A 21,562-nucleotide genomic window follows, 5' to 3' on the forward strand; every position below is an offset into this window, starting at 1 on the left:
CAGTGGTGTGCAGGCTCCCAGGTGGAGCGGTCGGTGGGTGAGCTGCAGTGGCGTGCAGGCTCTCGGGTGGAGCGGTCGGTGGGTGAGCTGCGGTGGCATGCATGCTCCCAGTTGGAGCGGTCAGTGGGTGAGCTGCAGTGGCATGCAGACTCCCTTTTGGAGCGGTCGGTGGGTGAGCTACAGTGGCGTGCAGGCTCCCGGGTGGAGCGGTCAGTGGGTGAGCTGCAGTGGTGTGCAGGCTCCCAGGTGGAGTGGTCGGTGGGTGAGCTGGGGTGGTGTGCAGTCTTTGCTTTGTGCTGTGGTTTGTCTCAAGTTATATTCTGGCATGAGAGTAATGTGGGATGAGTGCGGCTCAGCTATCTTTTCACCACGACAAATCAGAACAACGCCTAACTGCTGATGCCACGCTGATCCGACTGCCAATCTCCTGCTCCATTCTTCCCTCACATGTAAACAAGACCCAAAGATACTTGAACTCCTCCAATTGAAGCAGTAACTCATCCCCCACCCTAAGGGAGCAGTCCACCTTTATCCGGCTGAGAACCATGACCTCCGACTTAGAGGTGCTGATCCTCAACTCGGTTACTTCACATTTGGCAAACTCCCATGTTCGCTCCAGTATTTTTGTGAGGGTAAAGAGCTGCTTCACTGTTCCATTAGCAAGACAAAATCTGTATCATTCATCCAAGATCCAAGGTCAAACCCTTGGATGAATCCTCCCCTCCATGAATCGCCTCCTCATCGTGGTGGAGGGGTTTGTGTGCCTCTGTGATCCTAGGAGCTATGATGTCATGGGCAGTTACCCCTATTGTAAAATCAAATCTTCTTTTTATTCCATAATCATGAATAAGCTGAACAGAGAGATGTTTATTGAATGATTTAAAAAACAATAATAATGTTGGTCAGGTGGGCTATGGGGCAGAGAGGTGGCTCTGAGGATGGGGTTCTCTGCCAGTAAATCGAAAGTTGCTGGTTCGTATCCTTTGAATGCCAGGAGTGATCCTGCTCCATTGGGCTGTTGATCAAGACCCTTAACCTGCAATTACTTTGTCCTGGTTATGACATTAACCTACATCCCGCCCTGCAAGCAGGTCTTTCAACATTCGGCAAATATTTGTAGGTTGGTGGCAGGATTGGCCCTCCAGCCACTGGAAAAAAAAACTTAACACTGTTCCACTCCATCCAAGCCAGTGTGGTGCTGAGGTAATGCACTGTATTAGCACACACTCCTTACCGCTCTCTCTGGTTTCATTACATGCAGAACACTGGATCACCTATTATGCTTTTGTCACTTATCGCTTGCTCTGCAGAGGTTAAATGTAGACTGACTGGATGATTTCAGAACTGACTGCAGTCTTCTTTTTGTTCACTTTGTGGCAGCAGTATAAAGGAATGGTCTTATTCTGTCTCGTGATTGTTGTGTGCATAAATTCATTTACCCTGATACCACGGAATTCTGCATCCAACTTTGTCTTAGGGATTTAGGTAGGAGTGAATTACATGCTAACAACAGTACTGCCTCAGATCAGCTCCACGCTCCCTGTACTGTACTGACCCTGTACTGGATAAGCATGTAGAAGATGGACGACGGAGCTAAAATACATTTCAGTACTTACTGTATGCCATTCAAAAGACAAAAATGACTGAATTGAATGTGTTTACAAATACAGCCTGAGTGTTAAAGGGGTGTGGTCACCACAAAGTGATGAGCCCATTCATTCTCCTCACTGTGCCTTATTACCAGTGACTTATGGTCCTGGTTTTCCTCTCCAACCCTAAAACAGTGCTGCCCAAATGGCAAACTCTGGACTAAATCCAGTCCCCCCCATCCCTGGTCAGTAAATGATGTGGACCTTGACTCTGTGCCCCTGATGGGAATGATAGCTGAGTGCCCCTCCCCTACAACACACCTGCTTTGTTTTCCTGTGTCTTTCCCTTGTTCTTATGGCAAAATGACAGTCTTGCTGCTTTACTTCCTCACTGTCCTCTTAAACCCATCTCTCTGTGCTATGACTCCTGGTACAAGTGTTACACAAACTGATAATATATAATATTAACCAGAGATACTGTGATGCTGTAAAAGTGAATTCAGTTGGTTGTTTTCCCCACAGGTGCTGACAGTGTGTCCTCAGTGGGATCGGTGTCTGTACAGAGAGGAGGATCTGTCACCATCCCATGTTCCTATGAAGACAGTTATAAAACACATGCGAAGTACTGGTGCAGAGAAAATTATTCTTCGGGTCCATGTTCTCCCATAGTACGCACTGACTCTCCACAGACGAACAATGAAGTGTCAATCAGAGATGATCCTGACCAGTCAGTCTTCACTGTGACCATCAACAATCTGACAGCTGGGGACTCTGGTTACTACTGGTGTGGTGTGGAGATCAGTGGAGGTTCAGCTGTTGGAACATGGATTCAGCTGTCAGTCACTGAGGGTAAGATGTCTGTACTGCAGACTGTAGCCAATGAGATGCACAGTATGTAACATGTCATTCAGTCAGAAAGGAAGGACGTTAACGCAAACAAAGGAGAAAATATTTTTTATGTACAAGAGGGACCAAATTTTAGTTTTGATGAGCACCATAAATGAGATCAGGGAGAGGTAACACTAAATGTGCTACTTCAGGGGGTTAGATATGAGAAGCAATATGTTAAAAAATGTCAGTTGGTTTGTATAAAAACATGCAACATAAGTAAACTGGAATGCCTAAATTGACCTTATGTCTGACTGAGTATAAACCAATAGCAATGAAAATCAAATAGTTGGTGTGTCGGTGCTTTTTTGCTTTGAGCTCAAGGACTTTGATTAAAGTCCGACGTGTTATTTTTTTTTTTGAAAAATATAGTTTTCAATTTTATTTCAGTTCACAAATTTTCTTTTATTTAGTGTCTGTTTATGTTTCAATTTTAGTTTACGATAATAACAATGATCAAGCCCAATGCGCTGAAACACACACAGACACCGTCAATCCACGTAGATTAAGCCAAAATTTTAGCCTAAACATTTTTTCAAACACTTATTCAATGGAGATTCTAAGGTAGCAGGCAGACAACTATAATAAGAAAATGACTGTATTTAGCAGCTAGAAGGACAGAAGATATTAAAAAGCTCTCTGTGTTAATGGTAATATATGATAAACATGAACAGACAACACTTTAATTCTCATTAATGCAATTATCTAATCAAACAATCACATGACAGTTGCTTCAATGCATTTAGGGGTGTGATCCTGGTCAAGACATTCTCCTGAACTCCAAACTGAATGTCAGAATGGAAAAGAAAGGTGATTTAAGCAATTTTGAGCGTGGCATGGTTGTTGGTGCCAGACGGGCCGGTCTGAGTATTTCACAATCTGCTCAGTTACTGGGATTTTCACGCACAACCATTTCTAGGGTTTACAAAGAATGGTGTGCAAAGGGAAAAACATCCAGTATGTGGCAGTCCTGTGGGCGAAAATGCCTTGTTGATGCTAGAGGTCAGAGGAGAATGGGCCGACTGATTCAAGCTGATAGAAGAGCAACTTTGACTGAAATAACCACTCGTTACAACCGAGGTATGCAGTAAAGCATTTGTGAAGCCACAACACGCACAACCTTGAGGCGGATGGGCTACAACAGCAGAAGAACCCACCGGGTACCATTCATCTCCACTACAAATAGGAAAAAGAGGCTACAATTTGCACGAGCTCACCAAAATTGGACAGTTGAAGACTGGAAAAATGTTGCCTGGTCTGATGAGTCTCGATTTCTGTTGAGACATTCAAATGGTAGAGTCAGAATTTGGCGTAAACAGAATGAGAACATGGATCCATCATGCCTTGTTACCACTGTGCAGGCTGGTGGTGGTGGTGTAATGGTGTGGGGGATGTTTTCTTGGCACACTTTAGGCCCCTTAGTGCCAATTGGGCATCGTTTAAATGCCACGGCCTACCTGAGCATTGTTTCTGACCATGTCCATCCCTTTATGACCACCATGTACCCATCCTCTGATGGCTACTTCCAGCAGGATAATGCACCATGTCACAAAGCTTGAATCATTTCAAATTGGTTTCTTAAACATGACAATGAGTTCACTGTACTAAAATGGCCCCACAGTCACCAGATCTCAACCCAATAGAGCATCTTTGGGATGTGGTGGAACGGGAGCTTCGTGCCCTGGATGTGCATCCCACAAATCTCCATCAGCTGCAAGATGCTATCCTATCAATATGGGCCAACATTTCTAAAGAATGCTTTCAGCACCTTGTTGAATCAATGCCACGTAGAATTAAGGCAGTTCTGAAGGCAAAAGGGGGTCAAACACCGTATTAGTATGGTGTTCCTAATAATCCTTTAGGTGAGTGTATGTTATAATGGTATTTTCATTTAAATAATTTAAAGAATGATGTGTCGATTTAAAATATTGACGTCGACACATTTTCAGAGTCGACATCATTGATGACGCAGACTAATCGCGGCAGCCCTAATTATATAATCTTAATCAGGCTGGGCATAGCCCAAAGAAATAACAGGGGTCCTCCCTTCTGTGGGCCCACAACCTGCAAGGGGAGCCGTGGGGGTCAGATGCAGTGTAGACTGGGTGGCATTTGAAAGCAGGGGCCTCAGCAGACTGATTGTCGGCGACCAAATCTGGGTCTAGGAACATGGAGTGAATCTCGCTGGTGGGAAAGGAGCCTGAGCTGGAGGCAGAGAGACACCGACTAGATATAGTCAGGTTCATCTCACTGGGCAGGTGTGGTTTTACTTACAGCGAGAGTCTTTACTTACAGCGAGAGTCTCTGAGTGAGAGGCTCAGCTCACTTGGACTTTGAGTTGGGGGACAGGCTCTGACTGTTGTCTTTACACACCAAACACCATTTCCGAGTATCCGGCCTTATTGGAGGCCTTGGAGGGGGTGCTGGAAGGTGTCCCTTATGGGGACTCCATTGTTCTGCTGGGTGACATTAACGTTCACGTGGGTAATGACAGTGAAACATGGAAGGGTGTGATTGAGAGGAATGGCCAGCCTGATCTGAACCTGAGCACTGCTCTGTTATTGGACCTCTGTGCTAATCACTGTTTGTCCGTAACCAACCCCATGTTCAAACATAAGGATATTCAAAAGTGCACCTGGCACCAGAACACCCCTTGCCGTACTTCGATATTCGCTCTTGTAACTGATCCACATTACTACCCTCACCTATGGTCAGGGGTGTTGCTAGAGATTTTGGGCCCCATGAAAGCATATCATATTAGGCCCCCCAGTCAAACCAATCCAGTTATTTTCCTAATTTTTTAGGGCCCCTGTCACTCAGCATTAGAGATTGGGTGAGGAGCTCGGACATTCGGGAGGAGCTCAAAGTAGAGCTGCTGCTCCTCCGCATTGAAGCCATTTGAGGTGCTTTGGGCATCTATCTAGGGTGCCTCCCTGAAGAGGTGTTTCGGGCGTGTCCAACTGGGAGGAGACTCCAAAGCAGACCTAGAGTTTGTATCTACAAAAATCTGGGATTATATCATATGGAGAGATTATATATAAATATATATAACTGATAGTGACAGGCCTACAATTTATGTCAAATCTTGTTTTTCTTTTCCACCCTCAAAATTTTTTATCAATACGTTCTCATCCGCTTCAGTTCTGGGTCCCACTTATAGAAACCGTTTTTCTATTTCAAGTTCGAGAAGTTTATTGTCATATACACGGTAAAAAGAGAACGTTCAGACCATGCAATGTAATTCTTACTTTGCCATCTGCTTTTAAACAATGACAATAAGGAATGTAAAAGTAAAGTGTTCTGTGCATTGCTACAAATAAGGTAACGGCCAATGAAAGTTATGGGTAAGTGAAGCAGTGTTGGATGCAGGGTACATGAGTCTGATGGCCTATTTGTGAGTCTGGTCATCCTTGATTTCACACTCCTGTATCATCTTCCTGACGGCAGAAGTGTGAGGAGCCCATGTTGTGGGTGTGTGCTGTCCTTAATAATGCTGTGGGGCTTCCTGATGACCCTGCTGGTGTAAATGTCCTGGAGTGATGGGAAGACTCCTCCAGAGATGAACTGTGCAGATTTTATCACACACTGGAGAGCCTTCCTGTCCTGAGCAGAGCGGCTCTGGGGTGTGATTTTGCTGGTTATGATCCCCTGGCTCTTCTGCTGATGCCCTGTATGTTAAACCGGGAATCAGCAGTGGTGTAATATCCCTCCACCTTCAGTCTATAACGCCTCTTGGCCTGATTGATTTGTGCAAGTTGTGTCTGGCTGTTTTATAGTCCTCAGCCTCACCGGATACAAACGCAATGCAGCATGTAGCATAGACCACACTCCCCAGTTACTCCAGGGTTTATCACTGGGATAGGAGGTCTTACAGCATTTTGTGGGAATAATGTTCTCAGTGCATGTAAATGGTAAATGGACAGCATTTATATAGCGCTTTTCTACTCTTATGAGTACTCAAAGCGCTTTACAGGTTATGCCTCACATTCACCCATCCACACAAACATCCACATGCCAGTGGCGGAGGCTGCCATGCAAGGCGCCAACCTGCACACCGGGAGCAATTTGGGGTTCAGTGTCTTGCTCAAGGACACTTTGATGGGGTCAGGAAGAACCAGGGCTCGAACCTGCAACCTTCCAGTTGCCGAACGATAGCACTACCTCCTGTGCCACCATCTTCCCCATGCATGTACTAATATAGCCAGTTAGAGCTGCAGTGTACTCCTCTAAGTCAACCGTAGAGTCCCTACTCATACTGTAGCAGCAGTTCTAAACACACCCCAGTTTGTACTGTCAAAGCAGTCTTGAAGTACCAGTTCTGATCCTTCAGTCCACACTTTAATAGTTTTGCTTACTGGGGGAGCTGGCTTGGGGAGTTGTCTGTAGGTTGGGTAGAGGAGCACTGAGATGTGGTCTGACTGACTGAAGTGTGGCTGGGGCACAGCCTTATAGGCGTCCTTCACGTTGCTGTACAATCAGCCAAGAATGTTACTCTCCCCTGCTGGAAAGCAGACGAGTTGTTGGTACATGGGGAGGACATTCCTGAGGTTGCAGTGGTTAAAATCACCTGCCACAATGAACACAGCATCTGGATGTGCAGTCTCCCATATGCTAATGACGTTATGTAATATCCCGAGTGTGGTCATGTGATCCACCTGTGGCAGAATGTAAACAGCCATCAGAAACAGCGGTAAACTCCCTTGGTAGGTAAATGTGTCTGCAGTTTACCATTAACAGTTCAGTGTCTGCTGAACAGCTTTTCCACACCCTGCATATCCCCACACCATCTACTTACATACACGCAGACACCGTGTCCCCTGATGTTCTCCGCGGTGGATGGAGTGAGTATGGAGCAGGAGAGCTGAGTCTGCCACACTCTCCATAAGCCAGGTCCCCCATCTGTATTCACCTCAACCTTTAGACAATGAGGTTTGAATGGCCTTATGTGTATTAAGGATTTATACACCGACTACATCTTTTGATAGTATTGATAACTTGTGTAGAAAATATGGCCTCCCACATAATCATTTCTTTAAATACCTACAGATTTGTCACAAAATTTCTCTCTTTTTCTGATCTCCCACCTGCTATGGTGCTGGAAAAACACTCTTTACTTTGAGGATGTAGGACTGATCTCTGCATTATGTTCTCAACTGATGTTAAAACCTAGGTAATATTAAAACTAGGTGGGAGGATGAACTCGGTATGGATCTGACTGCGGAATACTGCTCTAAAACACTGTAGCATGCTGAGATTGGGGCTCAAACAGTTTAAAGTTTTGCACAGGGTTCAGTTTAGCAAAGTCAGGCTTACTGACATATATCCTGGGAGGGATGCTGGCTGTGACAGGGGCTCCCTTTCTCCAGCTGGTCTAGCACATGCTTTCTGCTCCTGCTTTCTGGTTGGTTGGAGCTGCTATGTGGATCGTCTCTCATTCACCATGCTCTGCCATAACAGGGTAGCAGATGACAACTTTGACTTAAATATAAATCAATCTGCCATCATTGCATTCACGTCGCTTTTGGCCTGTAGGAGAATCTGGCTGCCCTGGGAATCTCCCACTCCTCCATCTGCTGCTGCTTGGCTGGAAGACATAACTCACTTCCTAAAGCTAGAAGAGATTAAATGTAGGCTGAGGGGTTTGTGAAAAAGCTCTACTCCAGATGGGAACCTTTCTTGTCGTACTTTGAGATTCTTAGGGAACAACCCAGGGTCTCTGACTGTAACTGGAGGAGCCCCCCCATCCCCCATTTTTGGACATTAATTTAATTACCTCACAGGACGGTCAGTACATTGTGTGTGAGTGTATTCTGGACCATCTGACATGTTGGGTATATGTGTCTCTGTGCCTTGGAAGAGTGTTGGGGTTTGGCTGTGAAAATGTACATTTGTATTTTTGAACACATCAGCTGCCAAACAGTGGTGGTTCTAAACCATTTTAACAGGGGGGCAGACAGCGGGTTGTTCTGATGGGGGGGACAGATGCATTTGACCTTCATGTCCTCCAAGTATCACGTACATTAGATTCTCAGCATTAAGGACCATAAGACACTTTTGAAAGCCGATCAGCTATTTATGTGATGCTGTGCAGTTACATTTTACACTTGTTACCAGTAATAGTACATTTATTTCTCACCCAAGCAGCATGTGTATTTAGGGGGGGCACAGGGGTGACCATGCATGTTGTGTGCCCCCCCCCCCCAGTACCGCCCCTGCTGTCAAGGTCCATTTGGGTCGGGTGAGGGGACTCTTCTTAATTAAAAATGCTGAAATGGGAATGTAACGCATTATTTTACATGTATCATATCATTCCTTAAAAAATGAAACAAAGTAAAAACTTCATTGATATACGGCAGGGGAAAGTAACAGTGCCTTTTTAAATGGGCTACTTCAGGGCTGAGAAGTAATATCCTTTCATTTAGTTTTAAATACATTTTAAATAAATTCATACATTTCATAGAAAAGCATACATACATAAATAAACATACTGTAAAGGATAATCAGTTTGGCTCTCAGTTACTGATTTTTGACATAAACATGTGAACTTAAATGTGTAAGCTGGCAAAGGAGGTTTCTGCAGGCTAATATTCTGCTAGATAATCAGTTCAGTTAATCATTCATTACACTGTTTTGTTTTTTACCAATGCAGGGATAGTAAATACAACATTAATTCAAAACAAATTTTAATGTTTTGCAGAGTAAAGTACTGCAGCCTACAATAGACTGATACTGACTTTATGAATATGTGTATATATGGTGTAAGAGGGAGTGAGAGTTAATCAGCTGGGTAATTTTCATACTGTCCCTGCAGGTGTGTCCATAGTGAACACGGTGTCTGTACAGAGTGGAGGATCTGTCACCATCCCATGTTTCTATGACAACATATATAAACAACATGAGAAATACTGGTGCAATGGAAGTGACTGGAGTTCATGTACTCCCATAGTACACACTGACTCTCCAAATGTAACTGGTGAAGTGTCAATCAGAGATTATCCTGACCAGCAAGTCTTCAATGTGACCATGAACAAGCAGACAACTGTGAACTCTGGTTACTACTGGTGTGGTGTGGAGATCAGCAGAGGTTCAGCTGTGGGAACATGGATTTACCTGTCAGTCACTGAGGGTAAGATGTCTGTACTGCAGACTGTAGCCAATGAGATGCACAGTATGTAACATGTCATTCAGTCAGAAAGGAAGGACATTAACACAAACACAGGAGAAAATGTTTTCAGTATCAGTATTTTTTAAACTTTATTTACTGTCATTTACTGGTGTTTGATGCTATAATTTCAAGTGTCTGTATGAATGCATAGAAAGAATTAGCATTACCTCTAAGGGAGACATCCCATAATACAGGCCTGATGACCTCATCAGATACAGGTCCTACTCTTTATCAAATACATGAGTGTCTGATTTGCATGTTACACCTGGGAGCTGTACAGAGGCCTCAGGATTAACATATTTCTAGTTTATGGTACATTTGTATAATATGGCAAATATTACAGATCTGACTATTTTCTCAGACACCCAGTCAGATGTCTTTCATAGAACATCACAGACATCAGCTTACTGGAAACAGACATACAGCCATATTCATCTTACAGCCATTTATTATGTGTACAAAGTAAAAAATAAAAAAGTAAAATGTAGATTTTTACTGTCATACATTAAAACTATTTATTTTTCTTCAGATTTCAGACATTTGTAGGGATTAATTGCTACTGAAGGTGTACAGGCTGGGTGATTGCTGCAGTTAGAAACTACCTGCAGACAAAGGCCAGTGTTACAGTTGCACTCTGTAATAACTGATCCAGTTCTGCCTTAAATACATTATGATATATTAATAACATTATTTATCTCACCTGCCCACTATCAGTGCCCTGGGATGTGGACACTTTGGTCACAACCCTAATGTAATATTCTGCATGCAAACAGCTATTTTATTGAATATTCTTGCATATTCTTTTTTATTCTTAGAAATGACCTTTCACAGTCTGTACTGACTGACAGAACAGGGCAGCGGTGCCGTAAAACGGGAGGGGGGGGGGGGCATAAGGATGATTCCAAGTGACAGGGCCCTAAGAAATTAGGAACTTAATCGGATTGGTCTGGGCTGGGGGCCCAATCTGATTTGCTTTCATGGGGCCCAAAATCCTCCTCCTTGGATTGCCACCTTATCGTGGTGGAGGGGTTTGCATGCCTCCGTGAACCTGGGGGCTAGGTTGTCGGGGGCAATAGCCCCTGGTAGGGTCTCCCAAGGCAAAAAGGTCCCAGGGGAGGGGCCAGACAAAGAGCAATCCAAAAGAACCCTATGAAAAAGTTATACAGCAAAGTCCCGTTTCCCTCGCCCGGACTAGGGTCACCGGGGCCCCACCCTGGAGCCAGGCCTGGGGGAGGGGCCCGTTGGCGAGCGCCTGGTGGCCGGGCCTTGGCCCGTGGGGCCCGGCCGGGCACAGCCCGAAAGAGGCACGCGGGACTGTCCCCAGGTGGGCCCACCACCCGCAAGGGGAATGTCAGGGGTTCGGTGCATTGTGGATTGGGTAGCGGCCAAGGGAGGCCCTGGCGGTCCGATCCCCGGCTGACAAAACTGGCTTTCGGGACATGGAATGTCACCTCTCTGGTGGGGAAGGAGCCTGAGCTTGTGCGTGAGGTTGAGAGGTATCGACTAGATATAGTCGGGCTCACCTCAACACATAGCTTGGGTTCTGGAACCAATCTCCTGGAGAGGGGCTGGACGCTCTTTTACTCTGGAGTTGCGGCGGGTGAGCGACGCCGGGCTGGGGTAGGGCTATTGGTGGCCCCACAGCTCGGTGCATTAACATCGGAGTTTACCCCAGTGAACGAGAGGGCTGTTTCCCTGCGCCTTCGGGTCGGGGATAGGTCTCTGACTGTCATCTGCGCTTATGCGCCGAATGTCAGTTCGGAGTACCCGGCCTTCTTGGATTCCCTTAGCGGTATGCTATTTGGTGTACCGCGGGGGGATTCCATCGTTTTGCTGGGGGACTTCAACGCTCACGTGGGCAATGACAGTGTGACCTGGAAGGGGGTGATTGGGAGGAACGGCCTCCCTGATCTGAATCCGAGTGGTGTTCAGTTATTGGACTTCTGTGCAATGCATGGTTTGTCCATAACGAACACCATGTTCGAGCATAAGGGTGTCCATAAGTGGACATGGTACGAACATGCCCGGGGCTACAGGTCGATGATCGATTTTATAATCGTATCAACTGATCTGCGGCCCTCTGTCTTGGACACTCGGGTAAAGAGAGGGGCAGAGCTGTCAACTGATCACCACCTGGTGATGAGTTGGCTCAGGTGGCGGGGGAGGAAGCCGGTCAGACCTGGTAGGCCCAAGCGTATAGTGAGGGTCTGCTGGGAACGTCTGGCAGAGGCTCCTGTTTGCTGGAGCTTTAACTCGTGCCTCCGGCAGAATTCCGACTGCATGCCGAGGGAGGTAGGGGACATTGATTCCGAATGGACACTGTTCCGGACCTCCATTGTGGAAGCGGCCGTACGGAGCTGTGGCTGCAGGGTGGTCGGTGCCTGTCGTGGCGGTAACCCCCGTACCCGATGGTGGACACCAGAGGTGAGGGGGGCCGTGAAGCTGAAGAAGGAGGCTTACCGGGAATTATTAGCCCGGGGGTCTCCGGAGGCAGCTGACGGGTACCGGCGGGCCAGGCGGAACGTGGCTCGGGCGGTCACAGAAGCAAAAACCCGGGTGTGGGAGGAGTTCGGTGAGGCCATGGAAAGTGACTTTCGGTCGGCCTCAAAAAGGTTCTGGCAAACCATACGGAGTATCAGGAGGGGGAAGCAGCTCCTGGTTCCTACTATTTATAGTGGGGGGGGGGGGCTGTTGACCTCATCTGGGGACATCATCCGGAGGTGGAAGGAATACTTTGAGGACCTCCTCAACCCTGCCTCCGATACATCTACGCATACTGCCTTTGAGACATCTGAGGGCGTAGAGCCCGAGGGTGCTGGGGGGGGCTTGCCCATCACTGAGGCTGAGGTGGCCGCGGCAGTTAAACAACTCCGTGGTGGCCGGGCCCCGGGGGTGGACGAGATCCGCCCGGAGTACCTGAAGGCTCTAGATGTTGTGGGGCTGTCGTGGCTGACACGCCTTCTCAACAGTGCGTGGAGGTCAGGGACAGTGCCGCTGGATTGGCAGACCGGGGTGGTGGTCCCCTTATTTAAGAAAGGGGACCGGAGGGTGTTTTCCAACTACAGGGGGATCACACTTCTCAGCCTCCCTGGGAAGGTCTATTCCAGGGTACTGGAGAGGAGGGTGAGATCGATAGTCGAATCTCGGATTCAGGAGGAACAATGCGGTTTTCGTCCTGGTCGTGGAACACTGGACCAGCTTTATACCCTTGCAGGGGTACTGGAGGGGGCCTGGGAGTTTGCCTATCCAGTCTACATGTGTTTTGTGGATTTGGAAAAGGCTTACGACCGGGTTCCCCGAGGTGCTCTGTGGGGGGTGCTTCAGGAGTATGGGGTCCGGGGTCCACTGTTGTGGGCGATCCGGTCCCTGTACGAACGGAGCAGAAGCTTGGTCCGCATTGCCGGCCATAAGTCGGACGTGTTCCAGGTGCGTGTTGGGCTCCGCCAGGGCTGCCCTTTGTCATCGGTCCTGTTTATCATATTTATGGACAGGATTTCTAGGCGCAGCCAAGGCGTCGAGGGTGTCCAGTTTGGTGACCTCAGGATTGCCTCGCTGCTTTTTGCAGATGATGTCGTCCTGTTGGCTTCATCTGCTGGGGATCTCCAGCAGGCACTGGGGCGGTTCGCAGCCGAGTGCGAAGCGGCAGGGATGAGGATTAGCACCTCCAAGTCCGAGACCATGGTTCTCAGCCGGAAACGGGTGGTTTGCCCTCTTCGGGTTGGGGAAGACGTACTGCCTCAAGTGGAGGAGTTTAAGTATCTCGGGGTCTTGTTCACGAGTGAGGGTAGGCGGGATCGGGAATTGGATAGACGGATCGGAGCGGCGTCTGCAGTTCTGCAGGCGCTTAACCGATCCGTCGTGGCTAAGAAAGAACTGAGCCAAAAAGCCAAACTCTCGATCTATTGGTCCATCTTTGTCCCTACCCTCACCTATGGTCATGAGCTATGGGTAATGACCGAAAGAACGAGATCGCGAATACAAGCGGCCGAAATGAGGTTTCTCCGCAGGGTGTCTGGGCTCTCCCTTAGGGATAGGGTGAGAAGTTCGGATATCCGGGAGGGCCTCGGAGTAGAACCGCTGCTTCTTCACGTCGAAAGGAGCCAGTTGAGGTGGTTTGGACATCTGGTGCGGATGCCTCCTGGGCGGCTACCCGGAGAGGTTTTCCGTGCCTGTCCTACAGGGAGGAGGCCCCGAGGCAGGCCCAGGACTCGCTGGAGGGATTATATCTCTCGGCTGGCCTGGGAACGCCTCGGTGTCCCCCCCGAGGAGCTGGTGGGGTTAGCTGGGGAGAGGGAGGCCTGGGTGCCTCTGCTGAAGCTGCTACCCCCGCGACCCGAACCCCGGACAAGCGGAAGATGATGGATGGATGGATGGATGGATGGGGCCCAAAATCTCTAGTGGCCCCCAGGAACAGGGTTGTTTATTTTTAATTTAACAATCCTTTCTCTTGTTTCCACTGCTGTCCATTTTTGGCAGATGATGAAGGAGGGAATAATGAAAAACAGAGGTAAGCATTCAGCAGCACTTACAGCAGTGTGGTGTCCAGCTATGAGCGTCTACCTGATCACACAGTGATGGGAAACTTCTGTTATTTTATGGGAACATTGTTTTTCTTTTTTTCATTAATTATAATATCTCTGTGATGGCATCACATCCAGGGTGAGCCCCTGCTTTGTGCCCTCTGCTGCTGGGGAAAGGCTGCAGGCCAGTTTGGAAGATGGATGGATGGATGGACGGATGGATATAAGATGTTGTTTAATAACCATAGTAAAACTGGCAGTTAAAATTCTCTAGCTATTTTATATTCTTTGTTAATGTCTCCTGTAAGTTAATTTAGTTATACAGTGGTACTGTACCTCAGTTCTCAAACTCATTAGAACTCGAATTTCTTATACTGTAAGTCGAACCAAACAGTTCGAAAAAAAAAATTAGCTAGAACTCGATCTGAATCTCAGAAGTCAAACCATGAACGCCGACCTAAGATAACTTGTACGCGCAGGGAAATGAGTCACGCGGCACGTCTCTCAGCGGAAACAAAGGGTAAAGCTTCAGTCTCAGCCTCGCATTCGCTGTGATAGCATTGTGCATGTTTACACTAGCTGAATACATATATTTAGACAGTAAAAATACATTTAGACAATGATAGACAGTAACAGTAATTATTATTATATAATAAAATTAGGGCTGTCAAAATTAACGGGTTAACGCAGATTAATCCATCATCATGATTAATCTGATTAAAATTTTTAATGCAATTAACCCATCTACAGTGCAGAATGACTCAAAATCCCTGAAATGTGTCTGTCACCCCATTTCGGGCAGTTTTGGTGCGTTTCATTTGCCATGGGAACTCGTATTCCAAGTCGGATTCTAAGTTTTGAAGCAGGAAGTGACGGCATGCGCGCTCCCTTTCTCAGAGATCAAAGAAATATCTCGGAGCAGCACAGAGGATCCCGAGTTCAGAATCCAAGATAGCTGCGCCTTTTATCAACAGAAGGGGAAGTTGTAGTTTTATACTGTTTAAGCACTACTTCTCATTTGTGGCTCAATAAATCAATCGCATACACTATACCATCCAACTTATCTGTGGATAGGGTTGCTACGGAGTTTTATACCTAAAGCACCGCGCGTAATGTGTTATCAACTGATATTGCTAACAATGGCAATTAAACGGGCTAGAATTGGATTTCATGATGAGTTGGATTATTTGTCGGATTTACGGTAGTTCGGGATAATTGTAAGTGATCGAAAATAAAGACTATTTAAACTGAAGTACCTTAAATCCGAAAGTTGTCCGACTAACCAGAAAATCTTGCTTGTTGACATGGGTCCATGGGATATTGCACTTCTGTGGCAGATGGAATGCATCTGACTCGTGTTCAAGATTTTCAATAAACATGTTAAGTGCATATATATTCCCTTTTTTCTTGATTCTGTTTGGTCATGCAAAATTAAATGCAATTAATATAGATTAAAAATGAATGATATTTAATCGAAATTAATCCACAGCAACCCTGTGATTAATCTGATTAAAAATTTTAATCGTTTGACAGCACTAAATAAAATACATTTAAAAATAAAGATTTCTTATTAATTAATTTACTATTAATAATAAACCATTAATACATTTAATTATAATAATATTGTCGTGCGGAGCGGGGACAGAATGGAGATAAAGGCGCAGACGTCAGGGTATCGGGGAATACGGGGTTACAGGTAAGGCAGGCAAAACGCAGAGGGACAATACAATGACCGGACTGGGGAAACAAACTGAAAAGCGGACGAAATACAGAGGATTAATGACAACAAGCAGAAACAGCTGATCACACTGGGATTCCACACGGGGTTTACGAGGGGGCGTGGCACACGGAAGGAGCGGACGATCGTGGCAGGACACATTATTGGTTTTTTTTAACTTTACACATTGTTTGGATACATTTATTTTCTTACTTTACAAATTACTGTTTTGATAAATGTGCTTAGATGTGTTTAGTATAGTATATGATCTTGTTTTATCCAGTTCATTTTGTGTTTAAATGCTAAAAAAAACATATTTAGTTGTAATTTTTTGGGGCTGGGAACCAATTAATTGGTTTTCCATTAAATTCGATGACAAGTCGAACTTTTTAGGATTCGATCCGAAGTTCTGAACTGATTAAATTCGAGTTCTGAGGTACCACTGTATTTAGTTGTTACTTAGCCTAGTTTGCAACCTGGTATTTGTTACACCGATATTGCGTGCGTCCATGAAAACCGTAAGTTGTTGTACTGTAGTATGTGAGTGATGTGGAGTTTATGCATTAAGTGAATGTAATTATAGTAAGTTCGCCTGTTACGGTGGAGACTCTAGATGTAAGATGGCATATGTTATCCTTCCAGATATTAATGGTTGTAGCCCTCAGTTTATCTTTATGTTAGAGAGCTATATATATGCATTGGTTAAATCTGTGTTCGCTGCATAAGAGCAGCGCATACTGTAATGTTTCCAGGATAATTTGCATTATCGGTACTAATTCATGTTATTCTGGATAGTGTCACCCGCCATTGTAATCGCTGTGCTAAATCTATATCATATTGTGTTGTTTATATTGTAAAGTTCCCGCTATGGGAATAAGGAGGCAAGTGGCCGAAAACTAACTTTATTTGCCTGTTGTGGGCCACAGCCACACCATACACACTTTATATTCCTAAAAGAAACAGTCGCAGAACAGTCCTGCACTACACCCTCTCTACTTATTCTAGATCGTTCTTCTTTCTTCCCGCCAGTCTCTCAGCCCTCCCGCCTCCTCTGGCTCCTCTCACACTCTCCCCTGGATGGGTGCATGCCCACAGAAAATATCCCTCCCAGCAACCTCTGTAACACGCTACAATATTTACAGACCACACATACCTATACATACCATATATTCCTCTATTCTCGGCATACTACCCTATGGTAGAATTACAGTACAATCAGATAAAGGCGTCTTTTATCAGAGAAGTACTGGTGACCCGGATCCTGCTTGCACTTACATCAGAGTTCTAACCGGACTCCCCGCAGTGGTTTGAATATTCCTCCCCAGCGCATGTGCTCTCCTCCCCCACTCCCTTTAAATGTTGCTATAAAGCATGTGAGACTTTACTGTTCAAATCCACCCTCTTATTCAGCTCCTTGGTCCAGCTTGTTTCTGTATGTAGGACTGGGCTTATTGGTGCTGCTGTTGATCATCATCATCATCACATGGAAAGTGTGGGACAAACACAGTGAGTATCTGCTAATGCAGACGGTGTATAAGTGACCTGACTGTCTGAGCAGTGATGCATGTCCCTCTGCACTCCTGTAAGCTGCAGCTACAACTTCATGCTTTTATCCTTTTCCAAAGACGGCTGGACAGAGACACAGACAGCAGCATTCAGACACACAGGTTATACAGTAACATTAAAACACAGAACATGGTCACAGTCCCTTTGGGAACACAGACTAAAAACAGTGCAGAGCTAAAAACCACTGTGGGGCAAACAGGACATCAGAGCACAGCAGCCCTGAAGGATCCTTCCTCCATGATCCTGCAGACTTTCCTCTGACCGTCTGAGTCTGTGTCTATCCAGCTGAGCTTATAAAACCCTAAACAAGTTAGTTATTCCAACCAGGGCCAGCTGGGCATCATTAACTGGGTTACCTGTAAGTGTAGGTTGCTAATCAGATTTCACCTGAGATGCCAATGGCTCATATACATTTGTGTAGTTTTATACAGTTATTAGACTGGGTAACATTTTCACACGTATGTGCATGATAATCAAGAGGAAATGACCATGTGTTTGTTGTACAACAAATTAACAGTATCAGTTGAAAGTGAGTGATGTGATCAGAATAAATTCCTTTGGCTTTATTTCTCATTTCTTTCCATGTAGAGAAAAACATGGCCATGAACCAAAATCCAGGATATACAGAATTAACAGTGAGTTCATGTTTAATATGGGGGGAAAACTCTAGGAAATTCTGCAAGGTTTTGTCTTTTATAAAAGAACAAAAACTGAAACCAAACTCTGTTAAGAGCCTGTAACTGATTAAGAAGTTTATTTCTGTAAATAAAGCTCATGTGAGGCGTGATTGTGTTGAATGCTGAGTTCTGACTTTTCTCAAGTTGAACCCAGACCATGAATACGACGTCATAGACAGAACTGGCATCATCAAGGGAGACCCGGCAGAGCAGGTAAAGCACAGAAATAACATACATATGATGGTATTTATGAGTGTAGCCCCTGTCTCTAAACATGTAATGTTATTAGTGTGTGAAGAAACTGCATTTTGTGGGGCACATTTTCATAAGCCAGTTTAGTTTATTTGCAGTTAAAATATTTTCTAAATGGCAATTAAAAAGAATTAATATTGGACAAAATTTGTAAAAGTACAAATTATTAACTGGTATGTCAGAATATCACCAAATTCTCAATGACATTTGATGGCTGTCAGTTAAAGAATGGACAGGTGGTTCTGTAGAGATACATGGTCATAATGTGATCCTCTCTCAGGCCTCTGTGGAACCTGGTGCTGATGTCACCTACAGCTCCATTCTCCTGAAAAAAACAAAGGTAAGATGGTTTTATGTAAATCAGTATCCAGCATGAGTGTTTGGACAATCTGCTCTAATATGAACTGTGATAAATTTATTCTGTGATGCTTCATATGTGTCGTATGTTTCCTTTGACACCATATACAGCCATTATTACAACATGATTCAAGATGATTATTTGGCTTTAATATTTAAGTGATGAAAATGAAATGAAAAGAGAACTAAAGAGGGTTTCCAAATTAATCTATCAGTCTGATTTCCTGTAGCAGTAACATTAACACACCACACTGCCTGAAATGCTAAGGAAGGTGTTGGTGCCTCAGAAGCTGAAATGATGAATCCAGTAGCAGATGTTAATGCTTATCTGTTCCTTTTCCAGTAGGGGGCAGCAACACGGAGATGCTCCTCTACATGTGGAGAGCTGCTGCTCAGGATGAGAGCTGTGAGGGACACACAGATACTGCAGTGATGGGGAGGGATAATCACCAGAGAGGAGCATCTTACAGTGATGTCAGCTGTATTTAAACGGCATGCAGCTCTCTCACATTACAGTGTGTATTTCAGCCATGATCACTGTGCTGTTTATCTCACTTGTACGTTGCTTTGGACAAGATGGAATAAATGTAAATGTATTATCTTGCCGGTCTGTGAACTGCCACTTTTCATTCATATAAATGGAAAAAAATATCATTAGCTATCCTGCTTGATTAGTATAAAATAAAACGTTTGATATTTCAATATGCATCATTTTCAGGGTATTTGCCAATGTCTGTCTCTTGTGTATGTAATATTGAGCATTTACTGAGGTCTATGGGCTCTGGCTTTAATTTTACTCTCTTCTTACTCACTTCACTGCCCCCTGCTGGATCAGCTTCACTGTTTCACTGCCTCCCTGCTCTCCTCTGACTGTGGGATTAAAAGCTGCCCTGTTACCATCACATCACATTTCAGGATAAAAGCTTTACTTTTAGGTTTCCACAGAATGTTAGGCTTTTGTTTATTGATAAATGGAGTATTATTGAAAATGCAGACTCATCATACATAATGTTAATAAAGATGCTTTTCATTAAGCCTGCAGGCTGCAGTGGTGTCTCATGGATGCCTCATGTAACATGGATGCCTCATACTTTCAGGGCTTTGGGTTTGAATTCTTCCCCTGGCTCTTCATCTGGCATTTGTAGGTTTTCTGGTTTCCTCTGCGCTGGAAAATCAGCCAAATACATGGTATGAAGGCAGCAAAGTTTTATTATTAGGTTATTTGATGGATCAAATAAGCCGAGACACTATGTCTGCATACAAGTGTCCACAATTCTTTTCTTACTTCAGTCTCATGTTTATCATTCGAAGGGATAAGAACGAAGGTTCGCAGTTACTGTCTTCTCTGTGTCCAACCAAACAGAACCGGTCCGAACCAGCTCTGTAATTACCGGTGTGACCTTCCTCCTGGTCGGCTGCTAAGTGGCCCTCGCCTTTCACACAGACAGACGGTACTTTGTGATCATAGCAAATATTCTCTAAGTAAAAATGTCCAATATGTCTAAATGTATAATTTCCACTACACCTCCCACATACATACTAGCTGAAATATATGTCTGGTTATATTTAACTTATAATATATTGTATATATTTCACTGGCAAGGTTTGTACTGTAAACATGCTCAACTACTGTATTAAAGGGCAAATCACTCGAAATGAAAACGTCTTATGAAGAAGGTCACATTTTAGTGTTAATGTAAAAAGCAAGTTGCATAAAAAATAATTTCTTGCAAACCAAATAAATTACACTGGAAAGCGGTTGTAGTGAAACTACCTCATGACTATAGTCTGGGCCCGGTGCCCATGGAGGGTAATGATGAGTAAGGCTCAGAGTGGTACGGAAAGGGGAAATTAGCCACGTGTCACACACTGTGCTGCTCTGTCTACATACTGGCCCTGTTGCACAAAGGCCTCTCTGCAGTCATACAAGAACGCCCAAAAGTCTCTGCAGCCACCCAGCCATGTAATTATGCTTCCCTGCTAATATTCACTGAAATCATACATAATAAACACAAACTGGGAGGAAGATTATGGTTTTTATAGACCTGTGACACGAATGGGCAGTAAAATGAACAGTCTGGCATAATAATCGATTGGTAGTTAATATTACGTAAAAATGCTCATGTAAGATTTACTATTGCACTTGGAAGTTGCAAGTTTTATAGTTTTAGTCACTCAAGTCTGTATTGATTACATGGTAGGACTGAGCATGCATAGCAGGATGTAAAACACTGCTGACATTGCGGAAGAGACCTTTGCTAATCTGGTTCACTTGCCCCTGGTTCCCCGTGTAGATGTTTCTTGATTTGTTCTGTTGTTTTTAAGCCCCAGTAACTCAAATCCCGACACCGTCCTGAGACCCATGCTTCTGTGTTCTGTCGTTTCCCAGACTCACATGTCCCTGCTTATTCTGGCCATACCTGCTGAAAGCATATTTATTTTTCACTTTTACTTTGTGTTGTTTTGTCTCTGTCCCTGCTTGATCCCCATTTCCCCAAAAAAGAAAAATCCATTCTCCCAGTACACCTGTAACCAGCTGCCCAATTCCCACACCACAATATTTGCAGATATCCCGTCCACTGACGTTTTCACAACCAGCATGTCTCCACACAGATACACAGAGGATTTTGACTCCCCTAAACATCTTGTTCATGCTGCATGTTAATTTTCTCTTGTCTATACATGTTACGTGGACAGAGGTGTCTTTTTAGGAATCTTTTTAGAGCACACGTAAAATGAGCATATTTGTTTCAACTGCAAAAAAAACCCCTGACCGTAAATGGCAAGGCGACAGCTATTTTCCCCCGCAGTGAATATCTACCAAATTTAGA

The sequence above is a fragment of the Paramormyrops kingsleyae genome, chromosome 4, assembly GCF_048594095.1.
Source record: "Paramormyrops kingsleyae isolate MSU_618 chromosome 4, PKINGS_0.4, whole genome shotgun sequence".
NCBI lineage: Eukaryota > Metazoa > Chordata > Actinopteri > Osteoglossiformes > Mormyridae > Paramormyrops > Paramormyrops kingsleyae.